A 15923-nucleotide genomic window follows, 5' to 3' on the forward strand; every position below is an offset into this window, starting at 1 on the left:
GTTTTTATCATGGCGTTGTCAAATTATTTTCGGCATGTAAGTCTGAATGACCTTTTGTTCAGGTCGTCTTCCCTTGACATATGCACAATCCCCAGATATATCTATATGACGTCAAACCAAAACGCGTCTACTTGGGGTAGGATGCAAGAAGAGTTTTTTTTTCATTAACGCATATCATGTCTATATTCTAAAAACAAACAAACGTGTCAACCTTCATGTAAACGAGATTTTTTATAATAAATAATGTAATGGCAATTAAAAAATCTAATCGAAATTATTACAGGAGCTTTACCTCTTCTGAAAGATTCTTAATCAGATCATGGAATGGTCTTTCTTGATTAAGTTTTTTTCAAACGGTTCTACTTTTTTTTGAAAAGGGAATAGGTTGCACAATGAGAAACAAGTATGCACATAGTGTCAAAAGAAAACTTGACCTTTATTTTTCACAAAGATGTGTTCCCAACCCCAATATTGATTATCATTTATTTTTAAATCAAAGTTGCATATTTGAAATAGCTTCAATTTACATTTTGGACCTCTGATCATCTCAGCAAATTTTCGATTAACTAAAAATCAACTTTTAACATTATTAAAATGAAAGATGATTGAAGATTTCAACGCAAAATGACTTCTACCAATCAAACGATAATAGACAATAACGCGGCCCTATCGTCTTGGGTAAATTGTAAATTTAAAAAAAATTTAAATACTATAAGTGCGCTACCTTCATACTGAAATTTCACAAAGTACATGTATCTTAAACCTGAAGAAGGAAAATTAAGCTTTACGTTACATGTCTACGTAATACTAAAGTAAAATGACAAAAATACTGAACTCCAAGGAAAATTCAAAAAGAAAAGTTCCCAATCAAATGGCAAAATCAAAAGTTCAAACATATCAAACGAATGAAAATCCTTGGAGTATTTAAGGAGAAATTAATCCTTTAAGACTAAGAAGAAGATAGTTTATAAACTAGTTTTCAAATGTTAACCTTTGTATATACTATCTTATTTCATAGTACTACCCCCTTTTAGATCTATCTCTATGCTTATGCATTTGCCTAATAAATGCTAAACCGTAGAACAAGTGCTCGGTATGCTTGAGCTTCTCATTAATATTTTTTTGTCTCATTTGGAGGTAAAAGTTTCCAGCAGGTTGTTTCCATTCGCAAAGAACCAACTGTGTACCTCTTCTGGCCGACCATTTCGTATGTTTATGAGTCGGATTTCTTTCAGACACTTAAAAAAACTAGAAAAAGAAAATCTAGATCTTAAAATTTTACATTGAGGTATATTAAGGTAGCATTACAACAGACTTTCTGACTCCAACCAATAGTCTTTGAGAATTAATTTCTCCTTAAATACTCCAAGGATTTTTATAATTGTTAATAGCTCATTATAAAACTGAAATATTGTGCTTTCTTAATCTAAGATAATTTTGTTTTATGGCGTGATCAATAAAACAATACAGCTAATCAAATGCATTAAAAGTCCTCTTACTATTTGGATTAAAATAAGACATTCATTTCAAATGGTAGAAATGTTTTACTTGGATTTTTTTTAATGCAAATCTCATATAATACAAAAATACAAAATATAACAAAATACTAATCTACAAGGTAATTCAAAACTTCAAAAAAAAAAAACGCCACAGTCTATATGTTCCTGTCCGAAGTCAGTAACCTATAAAAAGTAAAATCACAAAAATACTGAACTTAGAGGAAAATCAAATCGGAAAGTCCATTATCACATGGCAAAATCAAATAACAAAACACATAAAAAAGAATGGACAAAAACTGTCATATTCCTAACTTGGTACAGGCATTTTTAAATGTTGAACATGGTGGATTAAACCTGTTTTTTTTTAGCGCTAACCCTCTTAATTTCATAACAGTCTCATCAAATTCTGTTATTTTTACAACGATGCGTGAACTAAACAGACATGAAAAATAAAATAGTCAACATATGGGTACAGCAGTTATCATCATGTATCAATTTTAAAAGGAACTATTTAACAGAACACAAAAACATCTATGTACAAACTCATTCGGCATTGATTCGCGTGTCTGACGTCAGAAAATTTTAAACGTCACATATATTTGTCGTTCAATGTATATACAAACAATTTTAAAATTTCACATAGACAATGTTAGCATACAGGGTTAAAAAAATCAAAAGTATGTAAGAATTAATTTCAGAAATAGACCGAGATTTAAAATAGTACAAACGTTGTTTAGAATAGTCCATTCCTCTACGCGATTGAATAATTTTGACGTTTGTGGTTCAGCGTATTTTGTAATTCATAATAGAAATATATCATAATGACATAAAATAGAACAATAACTTACTGACGGAATCTTTTAAGGTACAGAAACACGTTATAAGAACCAAATAAACACAAAAAGTCGCATTTACAAAACACACCAGCAAAAAATGAAAGAATACACACACGTTGACGGGATGTTTAAGTACCGAGCCACGTTAAAGGAATATCATATAAAACAATCCAGCAGTAAAAGTAATATTAATAATAGAACAAAGACAAATGTAACAGCAATAAAACACGTTGTTAAAATGATAAACAAAATCAGTACGCAGAATCTGCACATCAAGACCATCATGTAGTGGTCGTCTTTTTGTTTAAGTTCTCATGTTTGTTTTTCGTTTATTGTTGCTCGTTTACTATGATACTCATTTACATTTATATGCAGTGGCAGAATACATCAACTTACATAACTTTTGTTGATAGAAGACCAAACCCTGTTCCGGTGAAGCTGTATATTCTGCAGGATAGGCGAATATTTTATATTTCTATTGTCATTTAATTTAAGGTAAATTTAGGTACTTCCTACACTTTTCAGTTCTCAGTTGCTGGTAGATGCGATCGCATGTTTTTCGTTTATATATTCCACACTTGTACCACGGATTGATAAATATTTATAAATTTGTCTGACTTAAATACAATTTTGTTGGTTTTATTAAGCTTAAGTATTGAAGGATAATTTTGCGTGTAACAGTAACTAACCTCACTGCTCTAAAAAAATCAAGTTAACTTTCAACGAATTCGTAAGCCTACTGAAAGTTAACGTATGTACCCATATTCACTACAAGACCCCTTATAATGAATAACACGATTGAGAGTGTATTTTTTTGAGAAAAAAAAAGGTTATAACATTCACCTTGTCGATTTTAATTAATTTTTTGTTGTTTTTGTTTGTTTCATTTAATAATTATTTTCCTATTTACAATAAGTACAAACTGTATATAGACACATTGTGTCATATGCGTCATCAAGTTGATCCAACGTTGTATGGTATTAAACAAAGATTCATAATATGACATTTAATATAGTTTTAAATTCGGTTTTCATATGAATAACACAAACATAACATTCTGAAATTTGCATGAATTCTGTAAAATAGAACTTCGACAAAATTAATATTACGGAGGTTCAAAAGCTATCCCATTTTTCCCTAGCTTGATCGGAATCCTTTATTCTAAGTTTAAATACTATTACCGTATAACAGTTAGGTCATTTTTGTTTACAAACAAACAACTAATTTTGGTGCATTTATCAAGTTAGTAAAATGTTATTACAAGTTAGAGGTTTAGCTAGCTATAAAACCAGGTTTATTTCACTACTTTCCACATAAGGAAATGCCTGCATCAAGTAAGAATGTGACATTTTTCTATTCGTTTGATATATTTAAACTTTTGATTTTACCTTTTGATATTGGACTTTCCGTTTTTGAATTGTTTACGGAGTTCGATATATTTTGATTTTGTAACCCTTCAATAGATATATATGTATATAAATTACTTAGAAAAAAATCTGAAATCTTCGAAATGGACAATTGGTATTCATAAACGGGTCAATTAGGAACATTAACAATTGATACAGAACTAAATTACCTCACTAATTAAAAAGAGAGATCATGCCAAAGGGATATTCAAAAACATAGATTCAGAGAATCACAGACATACAATGAACATGCACGGTACGGACGTGAGCATTGCTAGTTTAAAAAAATCCAAATAATCTGACAAAGACATTATTTGATTTCAATATCATTAAGGAAATATTCGCTGAGTACTTTTTTTAAAGAATGGTAGCACTTTGTTTCCGTTATGCTTGTTTTATCATAAACAAAACTGTTCACAATGAAAAGTTTAACGTTCGATATCACGGTATTTGAAAAATATAAATATATCTTTGAAACTGTTTCTATTTCCCTTTATTATCATTTTTTTTTTTTACTTTTCGAAAAACTTTATAAAGTTTTCATCATTGTAAAAGGTACAATGGGGAATTCAATGGCAGAGAACATTTATCGAAAGTTTATTTTTCTTATGAAAAAGCAAAGAAAATCAATAATAAAACGATGTTTAAGACGGTACTGAGCAAAGGTTATTTGCTGAAAACATAAGTTTCATGCGTCCTAAGTACTTTTCTGGATTTTCCTTCATCAAGAAAGTTGAAAACCGAATTTTTGGAATAAAAGGGTGTATAAAAACTTAAACAGTTGAAGAGCTATATAATAATAAGATAAAATATAAAGCCAAATTCTTCTAAGGCCAACTTTACAACAATCATACATTTTAAGGACCTATGTTATAAAATAATTTAAGGAAACTATTGAATAAACTGTAATATTATAAATATAGAAATATACATGCAAATACATCATTTATGTCCAGTATTTAAAGAGATTATTGCATTAAAAGATTGTAAAACTCACATAAAAAATGGCAATCTTTGCTGCATATTATTAAAACAAAATTGGAAAAAATCATGTGCATAAACAATCTAAAGATCTTTCAGGTTACCAAACTTTGGAGTGTTCCACAAAGTCCTTAGCATGGTACAAATTCCCAAAATAGACCTATTTTATTCCATGTTTACGATTCACTTAAACGTTCAATATATAAAAGATTGTATTTTTCGATGATGTAACAGTTTTGCAGGCTGAAGGCTACATTAAAGATTTGATGGATTTCTCGATCTGTTCACATTCAATGATTACATCGGGATAAAGTGAATTTGCTTAGCAATCATTTTTTAATAAATTTTATACAATTTTCCTATAACCTGCTGATCTCATCGTTTGCTATTAAAGAAGACGTTACTAAGTTGAAAAACTTGTGTCTAATCCATTTGTCTCTTTTTGGAACAATAAAATATGTTTAAACTATTAAACGAGATAAAAGAGGGAAAGGGACAGTCAAACTCATAAATCTAAAATAAACTGACAACGCCATGGCTAAAAATGAAAAAAAAACAGACAAACAATAGTAAACATGACACAACATAGAAAACTAAAGAATAAACATCACAAACCCCACCAAAAACTAGGGGTGATCTACTCCGGAAGGGTAAGCAGATCCTGCTCTACATATGGCACCCGTCGTATTGCTTATGTGATAAAAAAAAAATCCGGTAAATAGTCTAATTCGGTAGGTCACATTCATGAAAGAGAAGGGGATTGTAGGTACGACGTAAGGAAAATATCAGATATCATTTGTGAAACGGTTATTCCATAACGGTCAACCAACTCGTGATGGCGTCCGTAAAATTTACGAAAGGATGATTTCAACTTCACCATTTGGAACTCTTGGTTTAATAGCTTTCTTGTGAGCAGCAACCCTCTATCAAGAAAATCATGATAAGAAATGTAAGCACGGGAATATCGTATCAATTGGGAGATATATACCCGTATGCAGGTGCTGCTGGAATGTTGCTACTTAGAAATGGAAAGTTCACAATTGGAAAGCTGAAATCATCTCTTTTAAATAAATGATATCAGTAAATAAAATTTAGTTTATATTTCATCTTATTTTTATTTTAATTATTTACTATCAACATATTAATGAATAAAATATACATTTATCTTATGAGTTTGAATATGCATTTGGTTGATTACGAACAACAAAAATTATGATATGCAAATCTATACTATTAAACGAGAAGACCTAATTTTTGGTGTCGCTTCTCTTCTTTCCACAATAAATTAATCAACACGCCTCTTTGTCCTATAGGTACAGTGCATAGTGCCATTTGTCATCCATTTATATGATTATTCAGATTGAGTTATTTTTGGAGAAAAACGAGAAAAAATGTATCCGGATATTGTCCCGTCATTGGACGAAATTTTAAGTCAGATTAGACTTCCGGTTTGCGTTTTTCTGTATACTTTGAACATACATATACAAAGAATAAAGTATATTTTCAGAATTATATCTGCTATCATTTTCAAGTTTCCTATCCACGGCAGTCACATAATTTATTAAATAGAGAGGGTCTGCATACTATATCAATGACCACTATGGATCGATAAGTCAACTTAGAATTGAAAGTAATCACACTATATTTATATAGTAATGAATGTTCATAATAAACAGATAAGCGCTAAAAATATTCATGAGAACTTTTGATAGTAAACACACTATTTTATATACCTTTATCGGGACTGCGGAATCGGGTGTTTTTAAGCTCTTGATTTCGGAATTGATAGAAATTGATTGAAAATCAAAAATGGGAATATTGGAAAGGAGGAGGGATAAAAAAAAATTATTTTCCTGTCCCCAAAAACCTATGACTTATGATACTTTTGCTGAAATTCTCCAGTCATTCAATATTTTACAAAATTCTTCCAACGACACTTTACATACTTTAAACTACGCTCTGTATGCCCGCGATTTCGCGGGTGTGTTCTAGTTGTATTGAAGCGTGTTACTTGCATTAGGTTTTCAACTTTGTCATCTTGTCAAGGGTCATGAAAATGGCTGTTGTTACCTTATAGTTCGTTTTTGTGTGTGTTGCATTGACTTGTGTATTTTGCTACAGTGTTTCTGTTCTTTCCTTGCTGGTGTGTTTACTACGGTTTTTGTTGGTAAACCGGATATTTTTTTTTTATCTTACAATCATTTATGACTTTCGAACAGCGGTATACTACTATTGCCTTTATTCATATATCCCTTTTTATTGCTTTCTTAATCTTACTCGAAAAATCAAAAAGGGATCAACAAAACTGAGCATTATCAATCATTGGAACGAGCGAAGAACAGCTGTCATATTCCTCACTTGGTATAGGAATTTTCTAAAGAAAAATGGTGGGTTAAACCTGGTTTTATAATTTACTTTATCACTTACTTGTATGACAATTATTCATGGCTCATATTTACACCAAAGCACCGAGTCAAACAAAGGAAGAACAATTAAAATAAAAGTGTAAAGTAAATAAAAAGATACACAACTACAGCTTTTAATTTATAAAGTGAAGAACAAAATGAATATTCATATATAAGGATAATAACTTTCAGATAAGATGAGTTGAGAAATGTATGCTTAATAAGCGGGTAAATTACGTACAATGCTGCCATATCTTGAATATTTAAATTTCAAATTTGAAATCATGTCGTTTGTCATAGATTCTAGTACTGACATAAAAGTTGTAAACTTCGAGGTAAATGTCTGAAAATGAGACAGAGGAAGCTGTATCAGAGGTTTCTTTTAGTTCATGAGGATATCTTTAAAGGACCCAAATAAGAAAAGTTTTAATCGGTAATGGAAAGAACATCATCAATACCCTGTTTGTAAAAATTGTTAATACCAAATTGCAGGAAATGTTCTATTGTTTCTGAGTTTATTTTTCATTTGTCAAATATGATTTGCACTGATCCTCTCCTATAACTTCAATGTTGATTGCTTAATAAACACAAGCGTGATTATTTTTTTGTCATTGTTTGGATAGACTTGATTTTTGTTTCAAATTTTGAGAACCATGAATAAACCAGATGATACGAAATGAAACTGTAATATCTATGAAAGATGAAATAAAAAGAATGTCTTGGAAGAAATTGTGTTTTAATTGAAGGATTTGATTAGATGCTTTCTACACACCTAATTTATTTCTAACAAATATTATAAAATTTAAATTCTCAGCACCGCTTTTCGTCAAATAATATAAAAGGTAAAGGTCATTTTATGAAACATGACTCGTTTGTTTAGTCACACTTTTGATGGTGTTAATATTCACAAAATGTTACAAATGTAAAAACAAAAACAATCGATGTTCGATTAGAACAAAAAACGGACAATGTAGATTTTTTAAGTAATTAAATATATGTTTTTCAATCTTGTTTGTTACAGTTATGTCAAGGTTATTGGTAGAACTTCGTGTGAAACGTATAAAATGTAAATACAATCTCATATTTTTATTTTCCAGATATAAAACCTGTTATGAAGGATAACTGAAATGCAAATGAGATAAAATCACGGTCATCATCACGAATTTGTTGACCGATAAGATATGTCTGTATTCCAATTAACTTTCAACAGGTTGTCGGTGTCCTGTGTCTTTATATAACAAATTGCTAGAAAAGTCGTACAATCTACAATCGATATAGGAAGATGTGGTATGAGTGCCGATGATATGCATATGCTTTGTATCAACATGTTGCTGTTGCTTTTCGACACCTTATATCTCTTCAATTGTGCTTTAGGTAACTTCCTAAACATGATATATTTAAGAAGTTTGACTGTTATCTCAAAGAGTTTTCTGATCACAAAGATCATTGTTTTTAAGAGAAGACACCTACTGTGCTTCTTACAATGAGTTAAGTGCCCGTTTTCTTAAATTTGGAATTAGAATACAGATGTGTCTAGAAGTTTGACTTAGTAAGGTTTAATAACTATTGAGGTGTTTGTATTCTTGTTGAGTTTTTCGAGTAGACTAATTTTAAAACCACATGTGAACACATCCGCAGTAATCCTGAAAATGATGGGCAGTCCTTATTCCATCATACAAGAACAAGTTAAGTAGCATAGGTTTTGTTATAAAGCCTATACATTTATAAAAAGAATATGTTTTGTTACATTTTGTTAGAGGAAATTACAAATGCTCGACAGCGCGTGTGATAATGAATCAACATGGAATACGCTCCACGGCATTACGTTGGTACTGGTTGGTGCAAACACAAGTCATAAATTCATCAGAATAAAAGGTAAAACATCTCCAAAAATTTCCAGTTGGCTCTTATATAAAATCACCACTGACAACCAATCTCTTTTTAAATACAGCTGTCATGTAAGCATCGTAACAATATCATGAGAATAAGTTTATCAATTCTAAGGAGTAAAATTGACAGGGCGTCTTTTTTCATGAAAAAAAAATGGGTTATTTTGCCAAAGTAGAATCCTGCTTTAGATGTAGATTAATGCAATGTCTATCCATTTTAAAATCAGCAATGATAATGACACGAAAAGAATTATTTCTATACTAACAGGAAAATCAGAAATTTTGTACTTTGAAGCGGATATAAACGTTCCTTGAGAAAGCAGCAATTTTGATTTTAATGAAGCAAAAGCGTTCTAGAAAACAAACCGTATTACGATCGGAAATTATACAAAAACATGTAGCCTTTGTTAAAGAATTATTTTATTTGGATTCTTAGCGAAAAACAAAAAATCTGAGCTCTCAGGATAGTTCTAAATAAATGGCAAAAATCTCAGACACGTCAAACGAAAGGATAACAACTGTCATATCGAGCAACACCTAGGGAAATGATTCTTTATTGGAATTAGAACATGTAGAATTAGACCATGGGTTTGTTTATAAAGCGACAAAAGATTGTGATATAACAATTGACACAGAAATATTGGGAAGGACAATGTTCGCAGCCATACGTACTTGTGATAAGCAGTTATTACGTCTTGCTTTTCTCCGCAAGGATGTTTGGGTCAATGTTCAGTTGATATATTACAAAAAAATTAGCAACTGCCAATACCGGCATTTCCATGAACATGAACATTGATATACTAGAAGCTGTCCCGACCGATTTATTCAAGTCTATTTACAGATTTTATTAGGTGGGTGGTTTCTGGAATACTTACTATTTTTGTATATTGATTTCACGATATCAGTTACCCCATTTCTTTCTTCTAATAAAAATAACACTACAACAAAAAGTGACATTTGTTTTTCTTCTTCAATATGGTTGATATTTATATAAACAGCTGTCATACAATCTGAAATTCTAGCTAACTATAAAACTAGGTTTAATCCATCATTTTCTACATAAGAAAATGCCTGTACCAAGCCAATTGATATCCATCCGTTTGTTGTTTTTGCACTTTTTATTTTGCCATCTGACTATGGACGTCCCGTCCCGTTTTGATTTTCCTCGGAGTTTGACACGTCTTTTACCAAGTCAGGAATACGGCAGTTGGTATCCAATGGTTCGTTGTTGTGTATGTTGCACTTCAGTTTTTCTGTTGTCCTGTTGTTATCCTCTCATAGATTCCTTCGGTTTTGATTGGTAACCCAAATTTGTTTTCTGTAAATCGATTTATGGCTTTTGAACAGCAGTATACTACTGTTGCATTTATTACATGTATATACAAATCTACATGTCCATCGGTTTCACTGAATAAGGGTAAGGTCTACAACGTATCGGATCATTTGCGCTTGAATACAGTTTGACATAGGAAAGTTATTAGTGATCGTCCAGGTAAGTAAGGTCACTTTAAACTTTATACTTCAGATTGATTTTTTTTAAATTTATTTACAGTTTTTTAAAGGTACATAACCTTACACATGGAACTCCCCAAATAGTCGTGACAAAAACCAGATAGATCATTTGATGATAAACGGAAGATAGAAAAACTCACTTTGTGACGTGAGAGCTATGAGAGGAGCAGACTGTGGTAGTGACCATCACTTGATTTGTGGTAAAATTAGACTGAAGCTAAGAAAAGCAGTAAAGAATAGAACAAAAAAGAGGGAAATATTCGACACAGTCAAATTAAAACAACCTGAAATTCTCAAGAAATTTAAGATCGAGCTAAGAAACAGGTTTCAAGTGTTAGAAAACCTACAAGACAACAAGCCAAGTACTGTAGAAAGCTTAGAACAGGGATTGAGTAGGATTGAAACTGTGTTTAAAGAAACATCAAGAAACACTCTAGGGCTCCGACAACTTGAAAGGAAGAAATGGATAAGTGATGACACATGGACTAGCATTCAGCAGAGAAAAGACATAAAGACAAAATTGAACAGCACAAAGTCAGAACGAATCCAAACTACTCTTAGGAAAGAATATTCAGTCAAGGACAAAGAAGTAAAACGTAAAACAAAAGCAGATAAGGCAATATACCTAGAGACACTTGCTAAAGAAGCAGAGACAGCAGCTTCTAAAGGAGAACTTAGCACTGTTTATAAAATTACGAAAGAACTAAGTGGTAAGCACATGAGCTCCAGTGTACCATGTAAGTCCAAGGATGGTAAAACACTAGCCTCGAAAAGTCAACAACTGGAGAGGTGGACTGAACACTTTAAAGAAACATTGAATGCAGAACACCAGGCAGATGTTCCAGTTATAGAACAGTTTGGAATGGAACTAGACATCGATATTGGGGATGTATCAAGGGAAGAGATCAGGAAGTCACCTAGCTTAGATGCAATAACAGCTGAAATGCTTAAAGCAGACATAGAAACTAGCACAACCATGTTTCATGAATTGTTTAAACATATCTGGAGGCATGACACTATTCCAAATGATTGGGCAAAGGGTCTTATAATCAAACTTCTCAAGAAAGGAGACCAAAGTGACTGCAACAACTGGCGTGGTATAACTTTGCTGTCAGTACCAAGCAAGATACTACTGAGCGTACTTTTAAACAGAATAGATGATGCTATATATGAAATTTTGAGGAAAGAGCAGGCAGGGTTTAGATCAGGTAGAGGATGTATCGACCATATTTTTACAATCAGAAATATAATAGAGCAAAGTATAGAGTGGCAAAACAAACTAGTCCTAAATTTCATTGACTTTCGTGGAGCCTTTGACAGTATTAAAAGAAGTTGCTTATGGGCCATCCTTAGGGCATATGGTGTACCTATTAAAATAATCACCTTAATACAACCTTTCTACAACAACTATGAGTGCTGTGTATAACATAACGGTCAACAGTCAGAATGGTTCCAAGTAACATCTGGAGTACGACAAGGGTGTGTAATTTCTCCTATCTTATTCATTACAGCAATAGATTGGTGTATGAGAACAACATTGGGTAATGAAATCAAAGGCATCAGATGGACCATGAATTCTTTTCTTGAGGATTTAGATTTTGCAAATGATATCTGTCTACTTTCCAGCAACAGAAACAACCTGCAGAACAAAACCACCAGACTGAATGAAACAGCACAAAGTATAGGACTGACTATAAATGAGAAGAAGACCAAGCTTATGAACATCAGCAGTAACACAATACAACCAGTGTACTTGGGACATAACATCATAGAAGAGGTTGAGGACTTTACATATCTTGGGAGCATGCTAAGTAACACCAATGGAACAGCAAAAGATATAAGAGCCAGAATAAGCAAAGCCAGATATGCATTTTGTCAACTACAGCCCATATGGAAGAGAAGGTCAATAAGTCTGAAAACAAAGCTCAGAATATACACCAGCAATGTCAAGTCAGTCCTTCTATATGGGGCAGAATGCTGGAGAATTATCCAATCAGACATGAAAAAGCTTTCCTCATTCCATAACACCTGCTTGAGGAAGATCTGTAAGATATTCTGGCCCAATACTATTTCCAACAAAGACCTGTACTACAAAACCAATCAGTGTTGTATTGAAACAGATATTAAAAGGAAGAGATGGCGTTGGATTGGTCACGTATTGAGAAAAGGAAATGAGGATATCACCAAGATTGCTTTGAGATGGACACCTGATGGTAGACGAAAAAGAGGGAGGCCAAAAGAGACCTGGCAGAATGATAGAATCAGAGATGAAAAACCTTGGGAAAACCTGGAAGGAGATCGAGAAGAAGGCAAAAGACAGGCAAATGTGGAGAGTACTGGTTGAGGCCTTATGTGCTGACAGGCACGAATAGGATGAGTGAGTGTGATAACCTTGCAGGTTGAAAAAATAGTTCAGTATCGTTAAGATCCGTTATATAGTTTCTGAAACAAATTGAACTTTGTAAGCAATCAATCAAGCAATAAAGTATTATAATCCTTTAATTTTCCCAGCAGTTTCTCTGCACTTACCGCTTTATGTGTCCCTCCATCAGTGTCCTTCGGTGTCGGATACATAAATAATGATGTTTTCAGAGGGAATATTTCTGTTATTAGAAGCTTTTGGATTGTACCAATTGTACTAGTAAGTAGCGTAGATAGTATAGTAGTGGTACAATGGGTTGTTTGAGAATAAATTAGTTTATTTCAGATGAAAAGACCCTTTGAGTGAATCAATATCAATACCAAAATATGCCACCTTTAATAACCTGACAACAGTATCGTAACTTTCAACTATATCCCTTCTGAATAAGTCTGTTTAAAGGTTTGGTTAGCCTTTGTGTGGCTAACAGATCCGAAATAAGCGATGCACATTTAGTCCCTATTGAAATTCCGATAACTAAACGATATACGGAAATTTCCACACCGAACAAAAATGTTATCTAGAAAAAATTCAAGGGCATTCATAGTATAAAAGCGGGTTCAATTGACAAAGTTCTTTTGTTTGTTGCTACTAAGTGACATAAAAAAGGGTAACATATTTATTCACATCCTGACTTTTTAAATGCCCATTTAATTAGGTGGGTGAATTTTTTCTTAATAAGATTATGAGTTATTACGTGGTATTTAGGGTAGAAAAATCGAAACTTTCAACAGATTCGAAATCACCAATAAAAGCATGCAATTTACAAACTACTTCCAACAAAATTAATAATCACTTCGACTTTTTTAAAGGATTTATTTGAACCATGTATTACCGGTCCAGATTTACTTAAAAATTGTACTAAGAAGTAGAACTATCGACAGTAGTGGAACAATGGCTTGACTGCTGTACCCCTATTTTTGACATATTTACCTATTGTGTCTGTTTGTTTTGTTCACGCATCGTTGTCAATATAATGGAATTTGATGCAACTGTCATACAAGTGAGAGGTTTAGCTAGTTAGCTATAAAACCAGATTCAAACCACCATTTTCAACATAGGATAATGTCTGTACCAATTCAGGAATATGGCAGTTGTTATCCATTCGTTTGATGTGTTTGAGCTTTTGATTTTGACATTTGAGAAAGAACTTTTCTTATTGAATTTTCCTCGGAGTTCAGTATTTTTGTGATTCAACTTTTTGAAGACGAAATAAATCTATACGTGTAAGGAGTTTTGTGCAGCTTCTGGGTTCAGTGCATAGTTTCTTTGTATTTGTGTAGTTCTGCTTGTAAAGAGGACCATCATTGTTATTTACATAGATTCTTGGTAAAATATTTGATCAAGGAGTCAGTTCTTCCGACAATATTTGCGGTTTATTTTTAACTAAGTTGTGAGGTTATGGACAGTTGTTGGGACAATGCCTTGTGTGAACGATTTATGGTAACGGGTAGATATTTCCATGTTCAATTATCTGAGAACATCGGTTAGCCTTCTTTTATTAAATTTTTATTATCACTTCGAAATTCAAAATCAATAAAAAAAAATCCTTCTAGCCGGATTTTAAAGTCAGATAATTAGCAGTCGTGAAGTTAGAACTTAACATGTCAAATTAATATGCAGAATCTATTACAAAACTGTGTCAACGTCCATTTATCTTTCGTTAGCCTTTAATAAAGCTAATATGTGCTCAAAAGTATGAATGTTATACCTTATATTTGACACAAACTTGTAAAAAAAATATTAATATAAAAATTGTTTGTGATATAAACCAGTCGTTTATAGCTTGTTGTTCGTTGTGAGCCAAAGCTCCGTGTTAAAGGCCGTACCTTGACCTATAATGGTTTACTTTTATGAATTGTTACTTGGATGGAGAGTTGTCTCATTGGCACTTATATCACATATTCCTATATCTATTCTGGTTTTATTAATTCTAAAAAAAATTCTGTTATAAAGATGTGGTTTTTCTTCTGAGACAAGTGTTTGTGGTCATCCACAAAAATATGTGGTCATCCGATGTTTAGTTCTTCAATACTTTGATTACCATAGTTCCTGGACGTTATAATCATGATAATTTTACCAGAAATTGACAGTAAATTTAAAATTGCATCGGTTTAGATGAAAAATGAAATAGAAAATATGTGGTCAGACTGATTATTCACTGAAAGTCTGGCTCCGTTGTCAAACACTTGAGATTGTTACTTTGTTTTAATATTAATTGTATTGTTTGCCAATCTGATTTCTAAAGACCTTTCCAAAAATTGAGAACAAGACTTTATAAATGTCTTAATATATTCAAGGCGCTTTTCAGAATAAACCTTTTTAAGGAGAGTGCAAAACCGAATATTTGAAAGCCAGTGATGTGTAAGAACCCAAACAAGTAAAAAAAAACTATACGAATAAAAAGTACACAAATTTGAAAGTCAAATCCATCTCAGGAAAACTTTGCCACAGAGTGAAAACCTTATTTTCCAATTGATCTTTACAGTTTTTCTTCTTTGTTCTGTTATGTTCAAGGCAAATGATATAATGTTAAACGAACACTAACTCACCACAACATTTTTACCTTTTTACCTTTTTACCTGAACCAAATCACTACTTAACATCAAGATTCAGCACACAATTTTTTTAACATGTAATTGCATTCCCTTATTTAATATTTCATGCATTACTAATCAAGAAATAATTAGGAAAGTGTAACAAAAAAAATTGCAAGTTATACACTGTTCACACTAAGGACTATATAGAACGATAACTGTGTCCTTCGACCTATAATACTTAATGATATCTGTTTAGGGGTGGTGCGCGGTATGTACTATCTCCATGGACGAAGATGTCAAATCTTGTTTTAAGATAATTTAATCCACATTTTGTAATATTTCAGGTTATAAATGATTCAAAAATCGTGAATTATAAACAGATATAAAAATAAAATTGGTTTCAAAATTGAATATTCATGAGCTGAAACCTGTTTGG

The sequence above is a fragment of the Mytilus galloprovincialis genome, chromosome 3 (genome assembly GCF_965363235.1).
Source record: "Mytilus galloprovincialis chromosome 3, xbMytGall1.hap1.1, whole genome shotgun sequence".
NCBI lineage: Eukaryota > Metazoa > Mollusca > Bivalvia > Mytilida > Mytilidae > Mytilus > Mytilus galloprovincialis.